This window comes from Mytilus californianus, unplaced genomic scaffold (genome assembly GCF_021869535.1).
Source record: "Mytilus californianus isolate M0D057914Y unplaced genomic scaffold, xbMytCali1.0.p SCAF_4, whole genome shotgun sequence".
NCBI classification, from domain to species: domain Eukaryota; kingdom Metazoa; phylum Mollusca; class Bivalvia; order Mytilida; family Mytilidae; genus Mytilus; species Mytilus californianus.
In genome coordinates, this window is record NW_026262690.1 from 107,480,278 (window position 1) to 107,486,969 (window position 6,692).

The 6,692-nt window shown below is 29.4% G+C and overlaps 1 long non-coding RNA gene across 2 annotated transcripts; it reads right to left on the reverse strand.

The window, feature by feature from the left end:
* Nucleotides 1-2,406: 2,406 nt before the first annotated feature.
* LOC127739045 (uncharacterized) lies at nucleotides 2,407-6,463 on the reverse strand. Of its 2 annotated transcripts, none has more exons than XR_008000255.1 (3): nucleotides 6,265-6,463; nucleotides 4,228-4,749; nucleotides 2,407-2,699 (listed from the first exon to the last, which is right to left on the reverse strand). It is a non-coding gene; the product is annotated as an uncharacterized LOC127739045 (long non-coding RNA). The 2 variants fall into 2 exon arrangements; XR_008000254.1 differs by lacking the exon at nucleotides 6,265-6,463 and adding an exon at nucleotides 5,947-6,193.
* Between the last annotated feature and the right edge of the window lie 229 nt (nucleotides 6,464-6,692).

Sequence of the window (6,692 nt, forward strand, 5' to 3'; positions counted from 1 at the left end):
TTCGAAATAACATAAAAAATGTGGTGCACACTTTAAAATAACCCGCTACGCGGGTTATTCAGTGTGCACCACATTTTTGATGTTATTTCTTCATAGACAGAAAAAATATTACAGTCATTCCTTAATGAATTTTTGAACTTCTACGGCCTATAAAGAATAGAAGGGTGACATTTGGTACTTTTAATTAACACTGAACACTTATGAGCACCACTAAAACCTGTGCTCCGTGCATGATAATATATACTTAATATTTGCTTGAGACAGTACATAGATAAACAATCGTTATAAAACTGTGTTTGTTGCATAATTGTTGGGTTTCTGATAGCAAGTTTTGTGGCTGGCAAGGAGACATGTACATTCACAGATATTAACATATTATGTTAAATTGATACTTCGCATCAAATTTGATGCAAGCATGTTTAAAATAACATTGAAAGCGTCCAGTTGTATTGTTTTCACTCGTAGGTTAATAGGTAAAATTTAATGGGCTTACATGTACTGGTAAGGTCATTTACATGCATGAATATCTCTTGGAGAATGCCTGCAAGTTTTCAGAAGAAAAGGGATTTTTTAATCATATAGGTTTATGTATCATTTGTAAAATGTCATATACAATGTACATGTATATTTTCGAGATTGAATAAGTGAACATGGTTTGAAATGAATTATTATCAAGAAGAAATAGTAATTTACAGTAGCATGCAAAAAAAATATATAGTATATATGTTTATGAAAAATTTCACAGTCAGGGTAAATTAGTTAGTGGACAACCAATTGATTTTGAGGGTGAGGATGGCAGATTTTCAAAATAAATATTCTGGCCCTCATTTAGGTGAAAATAAGTAATATTGCCTTATCATGCTTAATACACATGAAAATTAATATTCCGGCCCGAAATATTAAAAATGTTCAAATAATTTTTGACTCGCGTATCTGGTCACATTTACATAGGCATCCAATAGTTACAATTAATCCAGAAAAAGTTTGTTGGACTCACATTTATGAACTATTATTTTCTTTTTTAAAGAAGTATTGTCAGCGGTTATTTTTTAAGGGACATAGTGAACGTCCCTCTCCTTTGACTGAAAAATATAAAATCTTCCAAAACAAATTTGACTCGCTATGCTTAGAAATTTAACCATTTTGGATATTAACACTCCCATTTCCTTGGACCCTGGATCCACCCTTGATAGTAATGCTATTATATTTTCATATTACATGTATTTATAGAATATATATTCTAGACTTCATTTTGACTGCTCTATATGTATGAAGTTGTAAGTGTATCCTATGAAAAGTTGATCTGTAATACAAAAGTTAGATCACTTTAGGAGTTGAAAAGTTTATTCTGAGGGGAAAGGGAGGGGAGGGGGTGGCTGGAGGGATTTTTTTGTGTCTATTTGTGGATAAGTAGAAACTATGCTGACCCTGGTCTGAATGAAAATTAATAATTTGGCCACTCTTTATGTTGGAAATAAATATTCTGACCGCATTAAATTGTTCTAGCCCCCCTCTTATAATTAAATGGTCGTCACTTTTGGAGGTAGTTCAGTGTTTCTACAGAAAAAAGTATATAGCTTGCTTTGCGGTTCGTTTTGCCGGCACAGTTATCCATAGTTGATAACTTCTATGCCATTCATGTCATTCGACTGGTAGAAAGTTGTCTCATTTGCAAACTTACCACATCTTCTTATTTTTATGATATTATCAGAAAACATTCTCAAATTAAATTTTCAAGTCTGTCTTCTTGTAACGACATTTTGTTTTGTTGAAAGCTATATGTTGACCTCTAGATTATGTTTTATTTTGTTGATGTCTTATCATAGCAATCCAGAATACTCAATATCACCTTTATCATGTTTTAGTCTATTTGTATTTTATAAACTTTTCACAGCACTATAAAATGAAGTTGTAATCATGGTAAGCAAGATACATGTACAGTTCTAGTTGTGAAGCCACGAAGAAGAAACTTATGGACTTTCTTTTGCTAGAAGCTTTCAAAATTGTAGTAGAAAAAAAAACAAAAAAATTTGCTCCAACCCATAAATAAAAAATAAAATAAGCAGCTGCAACAATAACACGTGATATTATGCTTATTGTGTATATTGAAATTATTGCAAGAATAAATGGTAATAACATTTACATGATTTTGAAGGCATTTAACCAGAAGCAAATAAAATGGATCTGTAGAAAAACATGCCTGAGACGTGTTACTGTTAATATTGCATCTAATCAGACTTGGGGTCAGTTATATTGGAATGTAATTAATTAAATTACACATTACATTGCAAAAATGATCAATTAAACTAATTACCATTACACGGTTTTTGAAATGTAGTTAATTAAATTACAATTACTTTACTAAAGTAACTGATTAAATTACACATTACATTTTATCACAATTTTATTAAACAATATGTAATATACAATATATGTATAGCATGTGTTAAATATACATGTAAGCTTACAACACAGTTTTAGCATTGCATTTGATCATCATTAGTCATTCAAATCTTTTCCATTTAGCCTGCATCTCTCTGGTCTGAACACTATGCGAGTAATACCAAATAGTCTTTCGACAGGAGCTGATGTGGCAGGTATTGCTTGTGGATTTCTGGCTAACGTTGAAAGAAGAGGAAATTTGTTGCTATTAACTTTCCAATGCATTTTGGGGTTTTCTGACATCTCTGTGCATGGTTCTGAAATTTAGTCATTAACTTAATATATCTAAATTATAAATTTCTTCATTTTTTTTTTACTTTACAAATATTAAAAAATATGCTTGTCACAATATTCAAAATAATTGTAATACAAAACATGTATAATGCCTATATATTTGCAATATTTTGCTAATTAGATAAGATACATGTAATAGTAGCATTGTCCCTTAGCTGTTTTATTACACATATTAATCTGATTAATTGTTATTTATTTTTACTACTGATGATTTTTATTTACAAACCTTTGTGTATACTAATTCAACAAAATGATTGTATGCAAGGATTTAAAATTCAAAATGAACTGTCTAAGAATTATTCAACAGTGTTCACACATTTTCTTGACATAGCCTAGGGCTTTTTTAATAAAAGGTGATTGATTACTAATCAGTTTAGATAAAGAAAAAAAACTGAACAGCACTAAGATATGATTATCACAAATTTATCTTTTTATTATAAGACTTTTAAAGAAACATTTCTGCATGTCAAATAAACAATATCAAAACTTAAGAATAAAGTACAGATTTGTGTATTTAAATTTTTTTTTTACATGAAATATTAATATTTGTAAACAAATATTATTTTACAATCACTATTGTCATAATTTCTTATCATGCACACCATAAAAGTACATGTAATTGAAATGTAGTTGAAAGGTAATTTACCATTACATACTTTTGTCATTGTCACTAATTAAATTACCATTACATGAAATTTTAAAAATGCTCAATTACACATTACTTTCAATTACATGAAAAATTGTAATGCATTACACTTAATTTATATCATTAAATTTTCATTTACCCTATCCCTGCATCCAATATGACAGACATTTGGATACATCTACCATAATAAGTCCGTCATTGATGGGCGTACAAACATAGGAGACATCAGAAATAATCATCAAGGAATTATTGTTTCATAGCCTTAACTGACATATTGTTGTTAAATGTGAAGCCACCTATATAAATGCTAGTAGTCGTATGCATGATATGTTTTTTATCTTCTCAAAATGTTTGTATCATTCATTAACTGAATATGGAATATGGTGGGATGGACCACTCTGACACATGCTTATTTTTAGTGGTTTTCGTTTTTTGCTGATTATTATTTGATTGTTTGTTGCTTTTGTATATAAATTAATTTGATGGTGTTTGTTTACATTTTGTTACATGTATGTCGGGACCTTTTATAGCTTGCTATGCGGTATGGGTTTTGATCATTGTGCAAGGATGTACAGTAACCTATACAATTACATCATTTGATCTACGGTTGATAGTTGCCTCATTGGAATTCATACATGTACCACATCTTCTTATTTTGAATCGTACAAGACTACAATAGTATTAATTGAACGTATATAGTTGTCTGAAATTTATCAAAAAGCAGCTGTGATTAATGGTGATATAAATAAAATGATACATTGAAGTATTGTTTAATATGCATGACCAATTTAAAATGCCAGTTTGGCTATAAACAGCAATTTAGACTAATAGTATTATTAATATACCTTTTGACTTTAAGTACAGCAAGCAGTCATTTGACACTAAACCATTGCAATGCCATCATTTACTCCAGATGTGATGCAATTTAAGTTTCACTGAAACTATGAATTCTCATTATCCCAAATTGCTCTATATATTTCACTGAAACTATGATTTTTCATTATTCTTAATTGCAATTTTAAATGAATACTCATCCAAGGTATCCATAAATTCAGATATGATGCACTATAAATATTCACTGAAACTAAGAATTCTTATTATTCCAAATTGCTATTTTAAATGAATAATTATTCAAAGTATTCAGTCATCCAATAATGGGGTCTTTCTAACAAATCATAGGTTTCCGATTTGTTCAATACACAATGTCTTTCTTATCCAGTTTAATTCTTACATCAATACATCGAAAAGAAAATGAATAAATAAGGAAGTAATGAATTCATTCACTTTTAAGTAAACACTGACATCTATATTTCCTATGTGTCAAAGTGCATATGTATCCGGCTTCATTTTCTTGCTTTTTGTGAATTCTACAAAAACGATATATGAGAATAAAATATTGTATCTAATCTAATATTATAAACCTAGAAGAAAGTCACAATTACAATAACTTTATCTATTTCCAAGAAAACTAGCAAACCTTATTTGTTTGATTGTGTTTTTCTTTCTACATTTATGTTTCCTGAAGTGTGTTACTTATATAGTAGGGTTACTGTCTAATTGAGGCTTACACCATACTCTTTTTCTTACAATATTTTTAAATCATTTCCTTCTAAATCAAACAAATGATTTCTTTTGCAATTAACACCTACAATTTGTTATTGAAAATAAATCACTTCAAAGATAAGTTAAAATGACAAAAGACAGGGCATTGTTACTATGCTTTGGACTTCCTTTTGTTAAGTGCATGTAGGGATTTTGTGTCATGATTGAATAACATTTGCAGAGGTAAATGTAGAATCTTTGTCCCATGGAAAACTTTGCCTTGAATGTTAGAAAACTAAAAAAGGTAACATTTCCTTGTAAAATTTAGTAGTAAACCTTGAGTTTAAATTGACATCATTTGTGTTATATTTTTTACTTATTGATTGATTGATTGTTGGTTGCTTAACGTACATTGGAATTCCTGATTATTACCTATTCAATGTTATTATCCAAACTATTACCTATTCAAATTTCACATTTACATAGTGAATTCATGTTCAGTAAATATATTATTTATTTTGAATATGAATTATTGGTATTTCTAACATTTTTTTTTTAGATCTTACAAATTTTGTTGAAAATCAAAAAGTATATCAATTAATTCCTATTCTAAAAAGAATACAGTTTAATGATGCAAACTTTGCTCTTTGCTCTTTGGACATGTTTCCTTTTTCTTTTTAACTATACTTAGAAAACAATGTTGCAATAAACATGATAAAATACTTTTAGATATTTTATTCATTGTAACCATTTCTCCTGCCATGAGAGCGTTGGGAGAAGTGGTCAATTTCTTGGAGAAGTGAAATTCCATTACCGATTCGTTTGCATAGTGTTTTCGTGGACATCATTAAAGGAGAATTGTTTTATTTGTTCAATAAAAATATACTTGCAGTGTTTTATATGATAATAATGTAAACAATGTTTGAATTGAAAATTCTTAATAAAAAGGTTTAGAGCATGTAGTTGTTATTTATTCATTCAACCTTTTGTGATGTCAACTTGAAATTAAGTTTGTTGCTTACCTAGTAATATTATCATGCATTATTCCCATGTGCATCTGCTTCAATTTTTTAAGAAAAATATGACTCCCTGTGTATGTGATGACTTTTTAATGACTGGGCAATTTAATGTTTGTCATCACATGTCATTATGTTGTAAAATATTGACTGTCCAGGATATCATGTCAGCTGTAAGTTGAGAATATCGTGAAAGATTGTAAGCCTATATATAAATGAACATATTTATCAACCACATTTTAATTAATCGAGAAAGAGCTAGTTTTTATCATTTTGTTGTAAAAGATATCTCCCTCATTAACAAATTGGTCGTGAAAAACTCACTGCTGATCACAAGCTGAGTGATTACGCAACATCCTCAGATGAAAATCATCGTAAAATGATAACTCAAACAGACGCTCGGTTTCTCGTTTTAATAGTTTTGAATGTTAAATCCATGGATGTTATTTCTTTTAAACGTCGACAGTATTAGTCCTGGGTCGTTTTCGAAAATTTCCATTTGTATTGTCTGTCGCCATCTTTGTTTACCTGTGAGACTTGTAAAATCCAAGTTGTCTCCCTTTTTATGTTCATATGGTAGTAATTATTCAACTTTCCATAATTAGAATTACTTTTGCATATAATGTCTTTCCATGCTACATGCAAGGGTTCAAATTTTTAGTTGCGTTGAAACGTTCTTGCCATCGCAAGCAAGAATATATGGAGTGGACATATACAGATAAATGATTTGATCTCGAAGTTAATTGTCAAGG